Source organism: Ctenopharyngodon idella, chromosome 9, assembly GCF_019924925.1.
Source record: "Ctenopharyngodon idella isolate HZGC_01 chromosome 9, HZGC01, whole genome shotgun sequence".
Taxonomy (NCBI): Eukaryota; Metazoa; Chordata; class Actinopteri; order Cypriniformes; family Xenocyprididae; genus Ctenopharyngodon; species Ctenopharyngodon idella.
In genome coordinates, this window is record NC_067228.1 from 15,842,104 (window position 1) to 15,862,696 (window position 20,593).

At 36.7% G+C, this 20,593-nt stretch overlaps 1 protein-coding gene across 3 annotated transcripts in view; it reads right to left on the minus strand.

Annotated features, from left to right (window-relative positions):
* Positions 1-9,896, minus strand: part of gli2a (GLI family zinc finger 2a) — an 81,719-nt gene extending 71,823 nt beyond the window's left edge. Inside the window, exon 1 of one of the 3 annotated variants that reach the window (XM_051906221.1) lies at positions 9,745-9,896. The gene's annotated coding sequence lies outside the window, so the exon portion shown is untranslated. Of the gene's footprint in view, positions 1-9,452 lie in introns of all 3 variants that reach the window. The other 2 variants (XM_051906220.1, XM_051906222.1) reach the window with 2 other exon arrangements.
* Positions 9,897-20,593: the final 10,697 nt, after the last annotated feature.

The window sequence follows — 20,593 nt, forward strand, 5'->3', positions numbered from 1 at the left end:
CAAAATTTTAAATAAAATGCTGTTCTTTTGAACTTTATATTTATCAAAGTATCCTGCCAATGAAGTATCACGGTTTCCACAAAAAATATTAAGCAACACGAACACAACTGTTTTCAACATTGATAATAAAAACAAATGTTTCTTTCTCACCAAATCAGCATTTTACAGTGATTTCTGAAGGATCATGTGACACTAAAGACTGGAGTAATGGCTGCTGTAAATTCAGCTTTGCCATCAAATGAATAAATAACATTTTGAAATATATCAAAATAGAAAGCAGTTATTTTAAATTGTAATGATATTTCACAATATTACTGTTTTACAGTATTTTGAATCAAATAAATGCAGCCTTGGTGAGCATTTGAGACTTCTTTTAAAAAAAATATTAACAAAAATATTACCTTTTTGAATGGTAGTGTATAATGTATATAATGTATAAAAGTTAAAAAGAATTTTATGAATGAAAAATAGATCACAATATCTTGCAGTATAAACAGAAAAGAACATTGTGATTACAGTAACAAAGTTACTATTTTACAGTAAAAATTTATAATGCACTACTCTAACACACCACTAGGAGGTCACTGAAACAAGACAGTTAAAGGGACAGTTCACCCAAAAATGAAAATTCGCTCATCATTTACTCACCCTTATGTCGTTCCAACAATGTAAGACATTCGTTCATCTTCGAAACACAGCTGAAGATATTTTAATGAAATCTGAGAGATTTCGGCCCCTCCATTGACAGTCCACGCAACTACCACTTTGATGCTTCAAAAAGTTCATAAAAGATCATAAAACGAATCCATATGAATCGAGCGGTTTAGCACGATTTACGCAGCACGTTTGAGCTTCCGCAAGAACCAATGAGGTTTGTTCTTGCGCATCAAGCAAGTACGTTTGAGCGTCTGTTTATGTTCACTGGTCAATGTTTATATGTGAATAAAAGCCTAAATTAAATCTGTTCATCATATAAAGCGATCAAGTCTCTTCAGAATATTTGGAGAAAACTACTCAATTCATATGGATTAGTTTTACGATCTCTTTATGATCTCTTTAAGTGATAAGGGACAGAAATCTCTCTGATTACATTTAAAATATCTTCATTTGTGTTTCTAAAATGAATGAAAGTCTTACAGGTTTGGACTGACATGAGGGTGAGTAATTTATTAAAATTTTTTCATTTTGGGGTGACCTAACCCTTTAAAATCTTCTCAACTCAAGGGAACTTGAATATCTCACCACTGACTTCCAAAACAACCTGATGCACAGATCAATATGAATAAGCAGGGAGGTTACACTCATAGCAAAGCAGCAAAACTATAACATCCTCCTCTCGACACTGACAGGCCTGATGAGTTGGCAGGCAGTTAGAGGCAGAGATATACCCCACTGACCAGCAGGAAAAAGACCAGAGGATGACCTTACCCATCCCCCCAACCCTAAACCCCTGCATATATGCAATATCCTGTGCTTGATCTCTTTGTCCTCCTAAAAATCTGAAACAGATGTTTACTTTACAACTAAGTCTATCATTTAAGAAACTGTCTCAGCGAGGGTCTAAGCAAAGCTCCATTGAGTGTGCTGAGAATGTCGTTGTATATGTTTGTGCACCTAATTAAATCGTTATGAGAGCTGTGTTTATACTACAAGTGTTTATAAATAAGGTGAGGCTTACTGAGAGGATACTTTAACAGAGCGTAGTGCAGCTGTTGCGTGTCACATCACAGATCTCAGGAAAGAATTTGCTCTCTCTGCACACCATTTGCTCGGGTCACTAAACCAAATGGTTAGTTAGCGCTCTCTCGCTACAGGCCCAGCTGTCATCCCTCCGTCTGTCCTCCCAGAAAGAAACAGACACAAATGTTAATTACATGCTTGTGGAGGCAATTATAGTTGCGGTGTAATGTAGTTTCAACGTAATTAGCAGCTAACTTACTGAATGGGACGTATTTTATTGTACAGTTTTGCTCACCAGCTTGAGGGTGTACTGTATCATTAAGGGTAAATATCATTTAGACTAAGGAAACATTATGAATGCCGACCACATAACCAGCACATGACTGTTTTTTGTGATTATGCATGTTCTTAAACATCCAATGTATTTTAATAGTTTTTTTTTTCTCTTTTTTCTTTTTGTAATAAGTCAATTAGCCAAAAAAATAAAAGTATAAAATGTTTCATACATATATATAAATATATATACATATATATATATATAAAATATTATATAATTTATTGTTTAATATTAATTAATAATCAGAAAAAAACAAATCTTTTTATGGCTGAAATGAACATACAGAATTTACTGGCAATGAACGTGGCTCATCCAATCAGAATTTAGAGTCATAACTCTATCCATTTCATAATATCATTTTGCTGTTTGGTTTATACATGCACACTGCAAACTTGAAAATATCAGTCCATCATCGTGGACACAAAAAAAGTCATCCTGAACCCTTAGGTATACACTCATCTTCCTCAGTTAAAAGTGTAAGGCTTCTATTATCTAGGTCTCTCTGATGATTTCTTCATGGTGTCGGCATGTGTGAGCTTATTTTACAGCTTTTTTGCTGTCTGTTTTGCAAGTCAGTGGTCTGTCAGCTGTGCAGGGGTCCGGAGGGTGGAGACACACTGGTTTCTGTAACGTGTGATGGTGTCTGTGTGGATTCCTAACTCTACCAGCTGCTTTACACCCTGACACTTACCCTGTCTCTCTGTGTTTGACAATTAGACACTTTCAGCTTATCGGTCAGCAATAATATGACTATGAATTTGTTTCAAAGAAACAGTTCAGCCAAAAACACATATTTAGTCATCATTTACTCACCCTCATGTTGTTCCAACCCCCTTTTTTTGATCAATTATTATGCAGTTCTTGCCAAACAACAACAGTATATACTGACCAGGGGCTGTAAAGCTCCAAAAAGTACAAAATTGAACCACAAAAGCATCATAAAAGTGTTCCAAACTAAAGTTTTCTGAAGTTATTCAATAGACTGCTGCAGGGATAAGGTAGTTTTGTAGGCCAACCTGTAAGTTTACACCACCCTGGTGCCCTCGACAAAAAGCCAATATGATTTTTCCATTGGCTTTTGGATAATTTTGAGAAAATAAGCTCTGTAACCAACAAAAGTTTATTATTCTTACATATTTTGCTTATCAATTTAATCTTCACAAATACAACTTTTATGAATTTTGAAGCCTGAATACAAAAATCTTCACAAGTAAAAAAATTGTAGAGTTAACGTTAACACCGATAAACTTCCGACAAATCTTTTAATCATTATTTAAAAGTTGAAAAGTTAGAATTATAATAGTTTGCAAGAGAATAAACACAACAAGGCTGTAAAAGCAGACTAATCTGTTTGGTGTAATGTTTAATGTCCCAAACAACCTCTGTAGTCCCATTTAGCCACTTTTAGTCTTTTTTAAGACATATAAAAGCTTAAAAAACATGAGTATGGCATTACTGATCCATTTTATGTCATTGAATGAAACAATAAAATATCCTTATTATGTTAAAAGGTTAGTTCATCCAAAAATGAAAATTCTGTCATTAAGTACTCACCCTCATGTCGTTCCACACCCGTAAGACAAATTAAGATATTTTTGATGAAATCCGAGGTTGCCTCAAAAGGTACAATGACGTTGCTGCCTATATGTGGATCAGATACTTCTCGGATTTCATCAAAAAGATCTTAATTTGTGTTCCGAAGATATACTAAGGTCTTACGGGTGTGGAATGACATGAGGGTGAGTAATTAATGACAGAAATTTTATTTTTGGGTGAACTAACCCTTTATCACAGACCTTATTTCAGCCATTTACCAAAAAAAAAAAAAAAAAGAAACCCATTTCAAAAAACCCACTGGTTTCAGGACGATGGAACCCGAAGTTCTAATATGCTAATTTGCTTCCGGGTTTTAGGATAATTATTTTTTTTTTTGCAACACTTTATTGTTTTGACTAGAGAATAGCCCAAAACTAAACTTGGCTATCCTTGTGTCCATTCTGCGTCTAGTCTAAAAAAAAAGAAAAAGAAAATTTGAGTGCACAATTTGACTATTTTTTGATACTTTTATATACTTTTTTCATCAGCATGTATTGTTTGTATGTCAAGGGCTGTGTAAAGATTCTTTCCAAAAAAATCTATTTTCTCAATCCCTTTTCATGAATGTTTCCACTCTTTGAGATGCTCACTGTTCTCAAGACCCCAGTGTGGGGAGTCATATATTACAGCTACACCGGGAACCGTGAGATGATGACAGGGACACACATGATCCTTATCCAGCACAGCGTAGTGAGAGAATTCCACAGTGAGCCTGGCCGAGATCCAGCACGGCGTTCAGGGAGAGGCCACGAGCGGGAGTGGACATGTGTGCCGGGGGAACGAGCGGACTGATTACTAAAGATTACCACATGGCTTCTCCTTGCTCAACACATCCAGCTCGTCTTCCAGTCTGTTGGAGGAGTCTGTGGCCTGGCAGGGATTCAGCGCTCCTTTTTGGATCTCCCTGCTCATCCTATGGAACACAATGAGACTGATCTATCTACCCACTCCATTCCTCGCAAGTCTGGTCAGGAGTCGGGAGGCCGTCTGATAAATCACAACTCCCTTGCATCGACTTCTCCATTTCCAATAACATAAGACTACTCCGCCGAACCGCCGGTGGCCTCTGTGCAGTTCAGACTCGGTTTCTGCATCCGATTAGCTCTGACAACAAACACTTGGAACAGTGTGCTATTGTTTGAGCCTGTGACAGTGAGAGGGTAAACTGCAACTCACAGGCTGTGAAGATGATACAATAACTGTAATAACGATACAAGCAGCCGCTGTGAAGAGGTTCCCATAATGGTGAACTGGATAGCCCGTCAGCAGCCCTTCAGGAATTAATTAACTAGCACATCAAAGCTAACCCTCAGAGACCACAGTGTCACACGGTACTTTGATTTAACGCTGGCTGTTGACTTGATAGTAAGCTGCACATAATGCCTATCCTGACACACACCGCTTTACATTATGTCCTCTCACATTGAGAAGGTTCTTAAGTAAAACTTCTACTAACTTTTCTCACAAACTTTTCAGCATATGTACCAACTTTGATCAAAACATTCAAGTCAGGGATGGGAATTGTAAAGAATTTATCGATTCCTGTTCCGGTTCTGATTCATCTTAACAACTCCGGTTCCTTAACAGCTTCATCAATGATTCTTTTAGTAGTTTTAAGGATTTTTGGAAACAATAAATAATTCCACAGAAAAAATGGTGAGATAATTTCAGTAATAAATGAATTAAACACTCTTTGTATAGAGTTGTCACTGACACTGACAGCAAAAAAGCAATACAATAATTGGCCTTAATATTTAACAACAGCACGAAATGAACAAAAATTCATTCATTCATAAAGAGTCATTCGTTTTAGGGTTCAGTCTACACTGATTGCACTTTGTTTTTGATTCACTAAAGAAATAACTTATTGGAATCATTTGTTTGTAAATCAATCTACACTGCACTGGTTGCACTATATGTTTTTGTCACTAAGAAGAATGAACTCGGAGTCATTCGTTTGGGAATCAATACACTGATTGTGCGATTTGTTTTTGATTCCCTAACAAGAATCAACTCATTACAGTCATTCGTTTGGGAATCAGTCTACACTGTCTGGTTGCATTGTAAGTTCTTGATTCCCTAAAAAGAACCAACTCATGATTAGAGTTATCCATCTGAGAATTGGGCTACATTGGTTGCACTACATGTTTTTGATTCACTAACAAGAACTGACTCATTATTAGTCATACGTTCGAAAATTGCTGGTCATGTATAACAATTGTATTCCCTTCAGTGAACTGTTTTTAGTTCAAGAATATAAATGTGGTGAATGAACTTTGATAACTAAAATAAATAAAGTAAAAAAGGGACTATACTGAGTTGTGCTGTCTACCACCCGGGGAAACTCCCATGCAGTTTGAGAACCACTGAACTCATTCTGACAGTTATCTACATATAATTCCCAGCACCACAGCTTGTTTTCATGTTCTATGGATATTCCAACAGACTCAGCTGTCACTACACCTCATCTAAAATTCAAATACAGACTTGTAATTTTGGTCTAGTATGATGTTTATTCAAGGTCAGCTAATAAAATAAATTTAGGTCCGTCCTCTGCATACTGTGTCTGGAGGTTTGCATGAATCACAGGTGGACATGTGGTTTGGGAAACGTTAGCCATTCACTGTGTATAGAGTCACAGCAATGGCAAGTCAAATATAACTTAATGTAAACAGTATACATTTCAACTGTTCACTTTCCAGCTGTCTTTAAACGGTGACCCGCCAGCCCACAGCACAAAAGAAAGGAAAGAGTAAAAGAAAAAAAAATGTGAAAGAGAACAAAGTAGAAGGCTTCCTGCTTAACGGGCCTCTGAGGAAGGTGAACGGCGTTCTTGCCTGTGTAATTTCTTTACTCGCACACGAGCATGCATTACACCAACAACTTTTACCCAATCCACTGGGATCTGGAATTCATATAAAAATGCACTGCTGCATTATTAAATAACACATATGGTGAGTCTCCACCAGTATATGTAAAAGATCAACCAGTCCCTCAAAATGAAAGCTTGCTATTTCATCTAAGGCACTAGGACTCTTTATGGGCCTTATTTTACTTTAGGTTTGGCAACAGTTGCTGATGAATAATGAGGTCAATCAATCAAATTCTGGCCTTTCACTTATTTGCCATATGCTATTTAATGGCATATTAAAGTTTTTTTATATACATAGGAGTGTGTGGTTTCTTTGATGATATCGGTACAGACTTAACAATGCCCTGATAGTCGCATGGGAGGAAAAAACTGTGAAGGACCCCATCCACACTCATAAACCGGATGTGATGTGATCCTTATTAACCCCAGACACTTGTGAAAGAATGAGGCGGATGTCTGGAGGGGTGTCCGACACAAACTACTAAAATGCAGGGATTGTCCCGTGTCCTACGGGCCAAAGCAGAGGAGATGGGTTTCAAAACAGCCTTTGAGAGGGCAAATGAATGTAAGCAGTTACCACTTCTCACATCTCTCTGTTTTCTCTCCACACTGCCCTCATCTTCAATTCAGACCGACACTAGAGACGCCGCACACAAACTTGAAACACAGCTGTCTTTCACAGCACTTTAAATGGCCATTAAAGTCTCATCAATTCACTTTGAGGCACAAGTGTACTTCAGGCACTCCTCAAAGCTTTTACTTGCCGAAAAGAGATTCAAGGTCTTTCCCAACACACAACGTTGACCAAGATACAAAGTCTAGTTCTAGTTCATCTCTTTGAGATTCCAAAGAGTTTTGGCTTTTTCAGTTGACAATTAATTTCCTGTGTTTGCTGAGGATGTACAATAAAAATAACTGTATTTGTATCATGAAAGTCAGCATGAAAAGGAAGTTGCAACAGTCTTTTCTTCCCAACTGTGATATATCCGAGCAAAACGCTTCTCAAACAAGAAAAAAACTTAGTGTGGGACATGATTTTGTCCACCAAGAATTGATTGTATTGTTGTTTGTCATTTTAGAATCAGTTTTGTTTTCACTTTTGGTTTCATGGTGACTTCGAGGATATGACAATGATTAAAAAAAAAAAAAAAAAAAAAAAAGCACAATGTGTGTAAATATATATATATATATATATATATATATATATGTATTTATAGCAAATTCCATGATGTTTTACAACCTAACAACAGTAGTGGTACTTTTAAAACTTTTGATTGTCATTGCATTGTCTTGTCTCGTCCTTGTGCAGTGCATATGCAATGTCATTCAAGGTCCCCCTTTATGAGCGTTTGTTAAAATCTCCCGCGGAATTTCAAGGCTGAACAGCCCTGATTTAGGCAGCAAGACAAGAGGGAAATGTGTGAAAATGTGCAGAGCAGCAGGAAAGGAAGATGAAAGTGACACGGTCGACCCATGTTTCAGAAGCTGATGACCATAGCCCAAACCAGGCTGAATAATCTGAATGGGCCATCATTTTTTTTTCTTTTTGAATCCTTTCACTCGCTCTGCCTCTGACTGCTGGCGCTTCTCATTCTACACAATGGGAAATTCACTAAGACCTTTTATTCTTATGCTAATGCTCTCAACTGGGCATCACATTAAATTTAACACATGCACACACATTTCTGTTTTTCAGGAAAACAAGGCACACTCTTGCCGCTCTTTTAGCCAATCCTTAAATTCGTTGCAATATTTTTTGTACAAAGTTACTGGCAACTAGGTTAGTTAGCTACTTGGGTTTGTCAACAGATAAACCAAAGAAAAGCCCATAGTACATAGCCTATATGATTGCCTGTAATTACTGATGTAATCTTCTTTGGGAACTTTTTAGCTTACTTGAACAAACCGAACTATGCACTATTATACAGACAATATTTTGAGGGAACTGAGAACCAGTTTTTTTTTACATTTTTCTATACAAGAACTGAATGATTTTCATGACATTTCGGTTCACCAACATTGTTCTGTCAACTTCCTACACAACTATTCAGTGTCGACACCTTCACTGAATCTTAAACATGCATCTAAAAACCGGTATAGTACGATTACCAACGATTCTTTCGAATAGCCTAGACCGACTCTGACATGCTTCCGATTCTGAACGAATGACTCTTATGAACCGGTTCTTTTAGTGATTCACAAACTACAACGTGATAAGTGAGGTTTTATTCTCGAACGAATAGCTGTTATGAGCTTATGAATGAGTCGTTTATTGAATGAATGAATACATATGATTCACCCACTGAACTACAAGTTATTAGCCTACTTTTGTCAAGCCTAGAAAATAAACCCAGAGAGGGTTATGCTGTATTTATAAGTAGTTACTGAGTGACTGCTCGTATGACAACGTTATATACACAACAGCCCATATCCTATTGCTACTATTGGTATTGCACAAAAGCCTATAAGCATGTTTAAAATATGATTTCATATCTGTTGTAGACTGTTCAGTTCTGAAATGATCTCGTAATTGGGCAACAGACTGCTGAGAAAAGCAAATACAATAAATATCAAAATATTGCTTCATTAAAATACTAAACGAATCTTTAACAGAACCATTAAAGAACCGGAATCGTTAAGAGGAATCCGAATCGGAAACGGAATCGCAAAATTCCTTACGATTCCCATCCCTACCTGGGACACAAGTTGACAAAAGTTTGAGACTGCAAAAGTCACAAAATATACCACTAAGTTATGAGAAGTAAAGACCCAAAACCTCTTCTCGTCAGCATGGATATAATTTGTAGCTTATTATGACACATTCCAATATCTACAGCATGTTAATGTCGCGACACTTGTAACAACTGAAAGATATAATAAATTGGAAACACAGACCTCATGAAAGCTGCGTACACATTGTGACCAGTAACCTTAAGAGTAAATCATCATAACGAAATAACTATTTACCTCCTTTGATGTTGTAAAGTTCGTCAGTTGCTCAGTTGTCCAGCGTGCATCCGAAAAACAACGCAATTGTACTTAAAACAAAAACGTTAAAAGTGATTCTGTCACGAAACTCCATCAGCGATTTATTTTGTTTTGCAAAAGCAAATGGTTAATTAAAACTACATCATTCGCGGACGACGAAGCGCTACAGCTGCATCTCGCAAACTTTGACGGTCCATCACACACGCGTCTTCAAAAGACTGTTACTCGAACATTAAAAAGTAATTTAGGCGTCAACATGGCAGAAATTTACCCCAAGCAAGTTTGTTGAGTCGTCGGTTGTGATGTGCGGTGAGAGATCTGTTGGCGTGATTTGTTTTCAATCCGATCTGCCCTCCTCTATCTCCACTTCTCCCCCCAGTTCTTTTAGTTTTGGGCCACTCACTCTCTTCACCAGATGGGCCGGGTTACATCAAACCAAAGGTAGTCGAGGCTTAAGAGTTTGCTTTCAAGTTTCACTGGAGATTTGCAAAACCTTTGAATAAGAGTATTTCACTTGGTTTCAAGTAAATCGATGATGTTTAAGGTTTATTGAGATTACGCATTTGTTAAACTGTCAGTATGCATTTTTTATATTAAAATACCTCTATTAACTCATAGCCTAATTTACACATTAAAAAGTAATCATATGATTTTCCTATTTCTTTTTTATTAAAGTAGTCTAAAAGTGTATTGAATTAAGTTGTAACGAAAGGGTAAGGTGGCGATTTAAGTTTTTAGACTTTTTGTAGCCTAAGTTTTGTGTCTGCTTGTGTGTGTTTAATGCAACTTATTGGAATGAATGTGTCTGATTGAGATATCTTCAGTTCAATTATAAATTAAAATATAAAATAAAAACTTTAATGTTTTTGTGGTTGATGCACTTCATCACATTGCTGATGATCACAGCCTGTGATCCTAGCTAAAAAATAAAATAAAATAAAATAAAACATAAAATAAAAAACAGCTTAAACCAACCTAAACTAGTTTACGGCCAAGCTGGCCTTCAGCTGGTTTACAACAACTATAAATCCATCAGTCTAGAAATTTTTTTTAAAGCAAGGATGTATACTACTTGGCCAAACGATAAACACAATACAACGCCACCTAGTGGAGAATATAGGGAGGTTTATGTATTGGAATTGTGCAATTAGTGTTGGGCTTAAAGTAGCCTATACTTGCAATTGCAAATAATTAAAGGTGACAATAATCACTTTCTAAATAATTGCAATTCATCCGTACCTTATGTATTACAAACAATTGTGTTTCTAATGTATCTAAACATGTGTACTTATGTCCAAAGACATTATATAAAAACTAAGTGAATAAAGAAAATAAAAGAGAAATCAACCAATTAATTCAACCCCCTTTCCCCCTCCTATGCTGAATAGAAAGCCAGAAGTGTGTAGCCTAACATAAAATGAACCATTTTACATCAAACAGAGGTTTTGAATTTACATAGAGCCTATCTAAAGTTTCCATGATATGTCTCATAAAACTTATCAAGAAATAGACAAAGGCCTTTTGTACCTACTAAAACACAGGCAGGGTGGCTTTTGAAAAGTTTCATTCCATCTCCTGACTCACATTACGTCAAACATTTTGTTTTCTAAACATCTCTGTTGTGTCATACAGTGTTTTACATCAAATATTGTCTCAAGCAAAATGCAAAAGACTTGCTGTACATTATCTCAGAAGCTTTGAATGAGTGTTAAAAAAAAAAAAAAAAAAAAAAAAAATCTAAGGCAGAGATTCTCCAATTTGTTCACACCTGTAGAACAACATTCCCCTTTTCCCAGTTGTGGCTTTAGTAAAAGCAACAGACCCATGGAGATACCGCCATCTAGTGGTAGACACTCTGACTCTGAATTCGGTCGGTCTGCCATTTGCATAACCTGCTTAGAACTAGTCTTAAAGGGTTAGTTCACCCTAAAATGAAATTTCTGTCATTAATTACTCACCCTCATGTTGTTCCACACCCGTAAGACCTTCGTTCATCTTCGAGAGGTATATGACTCGTCCATAGACATCAATTTAACCAACACTTTCAAGGTCCAGAAAGGTACTAAAGAACTCATTAAAACAGTCGATGTGACTGCAGTGGTTCAACCTTAATTTTATGAAGCAATGAGAATACTTTTTGTGCGCAAAAACAAAACAAAAATACCAACTTTAATCAACAATATCTTCTATTCTGTGTCATTCTCATACATTGTTTACGTCCAGCGCTCTCAGGTTCTACAGAACGCAGACTCATTATAGACCCTTTTCACATTTTCGGGTTTCTCAGAAGTGGAAGTCGTCATAGTTGGGTAAAATTCTATAGCGGTGAATGAGAGAATACATTAATATATTTTTTATGTTTCCATTTGCTCAAATAGCAAAAGAAAAACTCCACAATAGTGTTTTCACAACCTTCAAAAAGAGGAAAGAAATAGAGAGCAATTGATAACGGCAGTCAGAAGAGAGAAAGATGTCATTTTTACTGTCACTCCCATAGCTGCTGTGTTAGAAACACCCTCACAGCAGCGTTATCTAGATTTTTGTAATTTGATGCAAAGGTAATATAATACTAAGTATAGTGTTATAAATGTACATACGTTATTTAAAAAATGAAAATATAAAAAACTTTGCAAGATTTACGATATTGATGACCGTTAAAACGCATCATCACAGTCTGTGAAAAGGGTCTATTGGCCGGCTCCTGCGCCAGCATCACACGCATGCTCCCGTGATCAGCTTTGGCCAATACTGAGCCGCATTCAGACATAAACACGAAAGCCTTAACTGTGCTTACTGCGGCAGCTAACTTAATTACTTAAGGACAATGACAGGGAAGAGAAGAGATTGTTAAAAAAAGTTGTTATTTTTGTTTTGTTTTTGCGCACAAAAAGTATTCTCATCACTTCATAAAATGAAGGTTGAACCACTGCAGTCACATGACTGTTTTAACAATGTCTTTAGTACCTTTCTGGACCTTGAAAGTGTTGATTATTGCTGTCTATGGACGAGTCATATACCTCTCGGATTTCATCAGAATATCTTAATTTGTGTTCCAAAGATGAACGAAGGTCATACGGGTGTGGAACGACATGAGAATGAGTAATTAATGACAGAATTTTCATTTTTGGGTGAACTAACTCTTTAAAAGTTAGTCATCAGTTTGTTTTTTTTTGTTTGTTTTTTTCTTCAAGACTGGTCATAACTTTTTAAAGTCAGTTACATAAAAAGGTAGATCGGTATAATTTGAATTGGAAAAGTAAGACGGTTCATTCCTTGGTTAATGCTAGTTGGTCAAACTAGTTCTTAAGACACTAGTATTAGGACTCTTTTTAAATAATTATTTTATTTATTACATATTTAATTTATTGTGATGTTAGTATGCTGAAATACGAGAAAGTCTATCAACTTTACAAGATTAGTTCATCTCCTTGTCGCTGAGAGGCGCCAAATATAAGCTACTGTACTAGCTCAGGTTTTATTTACCTCCAGGTTTAAAACTAAAAATACTATCCAACAAATAGTTTCAGTTTTAATTGTATTATTTTATTCTGAAGCACGTTGTTGTCAACAGGGCAATTTGTTTTCTGAAGATCCAGTTTTATATTTGAAACTTTATGTGCCACATGAAAAGGTAGGCCTATGTGTGTGCTAGTTTCACAAAAGTTTCAAATGATGTCCGGCGTAATAGTTTGAAATATACTTGTGGGGAAATTTTGAGTTATAAACTGGGATAATTGAAAATAGTGAAAGGTCTGTGTTGTTAGTATGGGTTTTAGATGAATCTTGATTGTTGTTGACTATTTAGGGTACTTTGTATTTGAAAGCTCTTGGTTAAGACCAACCATTATTGTCAAACCAAGAACACTGTGATCAGAACTCATGTTTGTCATTTTGGTTGGGCCTAACCAGATGATATTTACTTTCCCTTGTCTTTTCAAAGGGCACCATTTAAATATTTACTTGAAAACTAGTCTGCTTCATATAACAAATGCTATATTGCTTTTTTGAACTATTTGCCTTTTAACTGGTATTTCGTTTAAAAATTTGTTTATCTCAATTTAGATTTATGTTCACATTCTTTCCTTTTTAATGTAAATAAATACTAAGTGGTTGAACGCATGTTGAGGTTGGTCATGCTGGTGGATTATTGAGATGGAGGCCCATCATGTCTAGACTTTCTTTGAACCCAAAATTAATACCCATCGTTTTACTGCCCTATTGATGTTATCACAAAGCAAGTTTAACGTTTTCATGCTAAAGTTTCCGTGAAACTAACGGAAAGGCCATTCAGGAGGTGGTGATTGAGCTGGTTTGTCGTGGGAAGGTTTATTTTGTTTTGACCAGTGTCACCACTTCAAAGAACAGGAAAGTTGGTGGGGGTTGGGGAACATTGTGCCCTCCACTGACTCATGCCCATGGTTTAGATTGTGGCTTACCCATTTATTTTAGGCAGATTATATGTCGCCATCTATTTAAATGTCAAAAGATGGTTCAATAGTTCTTTTTAAAGGGATAGTTCACCCAAAACTGAAAATTGTGTCACTCTATGACTTTTTTTATTTGGAACACAAAAGAAGACATTTTTGCCCATACAATGAAAGTCAATGGGGTACAGTGTTTTTTTGGACCCCATAGAGTGCTGCCACTATGACGTCACTTTGTAGACCAATCGGCAGTTAGAATCACGCTGGTTCCCTTGACAAAAACCCAATAGGATTTTCCCATAGTCTTTTGGATTATTGGAAAAAAAAAAAAAACCTCTGTGATCAACAAAAGTTTATGATACTTACACGTTTTGTCCATCAAGATAATTTTCACAGGTGGACACAACTTTTATGAATTCTGAAGCCTAAATGCGGTTGTCAGAAGCAAAAAGCTAAAGGTAGGCTATAAGCAAACTACATCACGGTCGCACGTTTTCAACATCACCATCACTAAGCTTTTGACAACTGGGGCTGGGCGATATGACCAAAAGCTTATATCACGATATGAGTAATTTTATATCACGATAATGATATATATCACGATATAGTTATTTTTGCTTTAAATAAGATTTTTATGATATCAACATTTTACATATCTTTGAAATTTCATAATTATCATCAATTTCAATATAATTAAAAAAATTAATACTAGCCTAAAAAACTCTCAAGCTTACTGAAGACAAAAACTGTGATAAAGAAAGAGCAAAGAAGACAAACTACAATAGAACAAAGACAGACGAAATAGACCTACATGAAAAAACTTACAGCACTAGAAAATGTATAAAGTCCCTGTCCCTTTAAGTCTGACCATCCATTAACTCGAACCTCGTCTTTCTCAACTGTACCTTCACTTTAGACATAAATGGTTCTGTTTACTTGCAAATACTGGTCACTTTGGCACATAGCCAGGTATGTGTATATTTAACTGTTTAAGCCGAATTAGACGTCAAAAAGCACTCAGTTCAGTCCTCATGCGGCTTGAGAAAGAGTCTCTTCAGAGCATATGCTGAAATGAGTTGTCTTTCGCTGCTAATTGCACTGAAACCACTTCTTTTTAAACCGCAATGCTTAAAGGGTTAGTTCACCCAAAAATGATAATTCTGTCATTTATTACTCACCCTCTTGCAGTTCCACACCCGTAAGACCTTCATTAATCTTCGGAACACAAATTAAGATATTTTTGTTGAAATCCGATGGCTCAGTGAGGCCTGCATAGCCAGCAATGACATTTCCTCTCTCAAGATCCATTAATGTACTAAAAACATATTTAAATCAGTTCATGTGAGTACAGTGGTTTAATATTAATATTATAAAGCGACGAGAATATTTTTGGTGCGCCAAAAAAAAACAAATTAATGATTTATATAGTGATGGCCGATTTCAAAATACTGCTTCAGGAAGCTTCGGAGCGTTATGAATCAGCATGTCGAATCAGCGGTTCGGAGCGCCAAAGTCACGTGATTTCAGCAGTTTGGCGGTTTGACACGCGATCCGAATCATAATTCGATACGCTGATTCATAATGCTCTGAAGCTTCCTAAAGCAGTATTTTGAAATCGGCCATCACTATATAAGTCAATTGTTATTTTATTTTTTTTGGCGCACCAAAAATATTCTCGTCGCTTTATAATATTAATATTGAACCACTGTACTCACGTGAATATGAATATAAATATGTTTTTAGTACATTAATTGATCTTGAGAGAGGAAATGTCATTGCTGGCTATGGAGGCCTCACTGAGCCATCGGATTTCAACAAAAATATCTTAATTTGTGTTCCGAAGATTAACAAAGGTCTTACGGGTGTGGAACGCCATGAAGGTGAGTAATAAATGACAGAATTATCATTTCTGGGTGAACTTAACCCTTTAAAAACTAGGGCTGGGTAAATAATATCGATTTCCCAAGAATCGATTAGTCTAGTCTGTTTTCAGTTGATGAATGAACAAAACATTGTAGCGCGCCCCCCATCCAATAAATTGCAATAATCTTTGTGCTTTGTTACTTTTGATATGAAGCAAAATCTCAGATTTCAAATGACGTCCAACTTATTATAAGATTAAAAAAAATAAATACCGTTTTGGCGGTGTTTAATGTGACGTGGCAGATAGCTTTAGCGCCTCAGTTAAAGAGAAGCGGCAGCACGGAGCGCATGTGCCACTCCTCCGCTGTAATACAAGTTACAGCGCGAAATAAACATGAAACATCTGAAGGTATGTTAAAATATACAGTACAACTTACCGAAATCCGTATCATTTCTCCTGTAATAGCTCAATCAGTGTTTCAACCTCGGAAAGACGTCAATAAAACAGCTTGTAAACAATGTCACGTAACGTCACATTTACCTCAGAAAAACTTCAGTGACAATAAACTTCTTAGTCAGCTAGAAAAGTGAACTCTAAAAAGCAGCATTCTGATAAATATAATGTTCTTCAATATTTAATGCATGTTTGAATAAATCAGTTATGACAGCCACGATTTAAATGTTTATATTTAAAAAAAAAAAATCGAATTGGGGTAGAAATATGATTATTCAATTCTAAACTTTATTTTTTATAAAAAACCATTGAGTGTAATTTAAGTGTTTGTATATAAATAAGTAAATTTTAACCTTCAATATTATAGTAATGTAGTACCAACTGACTCCCATGTGTAGTTTAAAGCATTGGTTGAGAGATTTTTTCCTCTAGAAAATTTGCCATGTACTGTAACTGATATACCACATCCAAAATAATCGATATCGAATTGAATCGAATCGCAAGCATGTGAAAAGAAATTGAATCGTGAAAATTGTGACCGTCAATACCCAGCCCTATTAAAAACTCATGCAAATTATAGCAACCTCACGTGAGCGTAACCTTGACAGAGACGATAGTCCAAAATCTCTGCTACCGGGTTTTGGCCTACAAAACTGCGTCATAGTTCCATCACTCTATTGGCTTTCATAATATGGACAAATCAGCAAAACAGGTTTGGAATGACATGAAGAGAACGATGATGTAAATGATGACAGAATTTAAATTTTGGGGTAAACTATCCCTTTAAATCTAATTTAAAACTTTTACTGTCACTAATTATAAAATCCAACTTATGGAAGTTTGTTTCCGCCACGGAATAAAGAAATAAAAAAGTTAATCGTGACTTTTCTCAATTCGAAAATCGCAATTTGAACTTTATATCTCGTAATTGCGAGTTTATACAGGTGCTGGTCATATAATTAGAATATCATCAAAAAGTTGATTTATTTCACTAATTCCATTCAAAAAGTGAAACTTGTATATTATATTCATTCATTACACACAGACTGATATATTTCAAATGTTTATTTCTTTTAATTTTGATGATTATAACTGACAACTAAAGAAAATCCCAAATTCAATATCTCAGAAAATCAGAATATTGTGAAAAGGTTCAATATTGAAGACACCTGGTGCCACACTCTAATCAGCCAATTAACTCAAAACACCTGCAAAGGCCTTTAAATGGTCTCTCAGTCTAGTTCTGTAGGCTACACAATCATGGGGAAGACTGCTGACTTGACAGTTGTCCAAAAGACGGCCATTGACACCTTGCACAAGGAGGGCAAGACACAAAAGGTCATTGCAAAAGAGGCTGGCTGTTCACAGAGCTCTGTGTCCAAGCACATTAATAGAGAGGCGAAGGGAAGGAAAAGTGTACAAGCAATATGGATAACCGCACCCTGGAGAGGATTGTGAAACAAAACCCATTCAAAAATATGGGGGAGATTCACAAAGAGTGGACTGCAGCTGGAGTCAGTGCTTCAAGAACCACTACGCACAGACGTATGCAAGACATGGGTTTCAGCTGTCGCATTCCTTGTGTCAAGCCACTCTTGAACAACAGACAGCGTCAGAAGCGTCTCGCCTGGGCTAAAGACAAAAAGGACTGGACTGCTGCTGAGTGGTCCAAAGTTATGTTCTCTGATGAAAGTAAATTTTGCATTTCCTTTGGAAATCAGGGTCCCAGAGTCTGGAGGAAGAGAGGAGAGGCACACAATCCACGTTGCTTGAGGTCCAGTGTAAAGTTTCCACAGTCAGTGATGGTTTGGGGTGCCATGTCATCTGCTGGTGTTGGTCCACTGTGTTTTCTGAGGTCCAAGGTCAACGCAGCCGTATACCAGGAAGTTTTAGAGCACTTCATGCTTCCCGCTGCTGACCAACTTTATGGAGATGCAGATTTCATTTTCCAACATGTCTTTGGACATGTCCAAAGCTACCAGTACCTGGTTTAAGGACCATGGTATCCCTGTTCTTAATTGGCCAGTAAACTCGCCTGACCTTAACCCCATAGAAAATCTATGGGGTATTGTGAAGAGGAAGATGCGATATGCCAGACCCAACAATGCAGAAGAGCTGAAGGCCACTATCAGAGCAACCTGGGCTCTTATAACACCTGACCAGTGCCACAGACTGATCGACTCCATGCCACGCCGCATTGCTGCAGTAATTCAGGCAAAAGGAGCCCCAACTAAGTATTGAGTGCTGTACATGCTCATACTTTTCATGTTCATACTTTTCAGTTGGCCAAGATTTCTAAAAATCCTTTCTTTGTATTGGTCTTAAGTAATATTCTAATTTTCTGAGATACTGAATTTGGGATTTTCCTTAGTTGTCAGTTATAATCATCAAAATTAAAAGAAATAAACATTTGAAATATATCAGTCTGTGTGTAATGAATGAATATAATATACAAGTTTCACTTTTTGAATGGAATTAGTGAAATAAATAAACTTTTTGATGATATTGTAATTATATGACCAGCACCTGTATCTCACAATTCTGAGAAAAAAAGTCAGACTTGTGAGATATGAACTCACATTTCAAGTTTATATCTCAAATTTCTGACTTTATTTCTCGTATCTATCTCGGATCTATAATATGCATTTATAAAACAGATATAGGTAATTTTCATTTCATGTCGACTTTAAGCACAATGTCAGACAAGTATCATTGTTCTTCTGACAGTGTACTGATGCTGATCTTGTCTGAGTGTGGGGCCGTACATGGCTGTTGTCTGACCCTAGATGCTATCTAGTGCTAAATATGTTTGTACCAGGCAGGCGACACTCATCTGTGACTCATAAACGACTCTTTCCTCCATGTCGTGCTAGTGGTGCCTGTGCCAGAGCATGCGACCTGACCATAATATCCTCCCTGCTAATGACAAACTTGCTCTTCCAGAGAGAAAAAAAATTAAAGGCCTCTGAAGTGGGACGGTGACCTGGAAAAACGCCTCCGGTTTTCCCGTAATGTGTGGTTCTGTGCGGTTTGGCCTGCTTTTTAGTTTAATGATAGAGATGCTGTATCACTAGTAGTTTGAGAACCTGGACGAAGAGATGCCATAGTTTGAGAAGCTGAGAATGACAAGTTCTTGATTTAGGCACTAGAGGGCAGCAGTGAACTTTTGATTGCAGTTTTGTTCACACACTGCTTGCCACACATTGTAGTATTTTTTTTTATGTAATTACTTGCTTTTCTGAATGATTAGGATTTTATAAGGTTGTATTATTATGTAGGCCAACTCAATGGAATACAAAATCATATTTGTTGGGTGTCTGGGTGTGGTGCAGTTCTGCTTCATATTAGATTACTAAATTGTTTCAAATTGCCTATAATGTGTAAATGCATTATGAAAGGTGTTGAATCATAATAAAACCATTCAGGGGAGTGGAACTATGCCAGCGCTTACTCTTTATATTGTAATTTTATGTGATTTTTGTCTTTGTTTGCTAGGATAGTAAAGCGAGGATATGGAAGTAGAGGCAGAGAGAGGGGGAATGGGATTGGGATATGATGCAGACCATGTTCAAACCCATGTATGGGCTGAATTTGATTCTGATTTCTTATGGAAAAGATCTCAAACACCATAAGTGGGTGTTCACACAGGAATCGTTTTCGCTTTCAAAAGCAGCTACACAGAATTACACACACTGCGTAGTGGTCTACTACAAATTGGATATAACTTTAAACAGAAAAGTTCAGTAAGTGATTTTTTTTTTTTTTTTTTTTTAACATTAAAACTGTGTCTCATGGCGTGAGATGCTGAAAATCAAGTGAAATGTTTCACAGTGGTCAAAGATCTCCATCTAACACACTAAATCGCAAGCATGCATTCTGTGTGAATTGCCGTTGAGGGTGTGCAAATTATGCTAAGACAGTAATTAGTTTACCGTATGTTATCTTATATATTTTCCCAGAAGACACTTGGATATTTATGGGTGTATCTGTCTGCTTAGACGCATTCACAAAGACACACAGACACACACGCACACACACACACATTAAACGTAGCGTGTGACCTTGTTTAAGCACTGACACTGAGAAGAATCACCCGGCAACTTCACCACAGTATTTTTAGAAGATCCAGTGGGCAAACAAATTGCATGGTGACCCTCTTTCACCTCTCCATGTTCAAGCCTGACAGGTGTGTAACTTATAGCCTGGTCCCATCCACCCTTCTGATTACATGCCCCGGACCCCCTCTACCCCCACCTTCTAGTATGTGAGAACCTCTGTCATGGGAGGAGTTCACCTCTGACCCCTATTTCTCCTTGAACTCCACACTTTTTGTGTGTTAAATTGTGCCATGTCCCTTGTGCTGGTGTATCTACCCTATT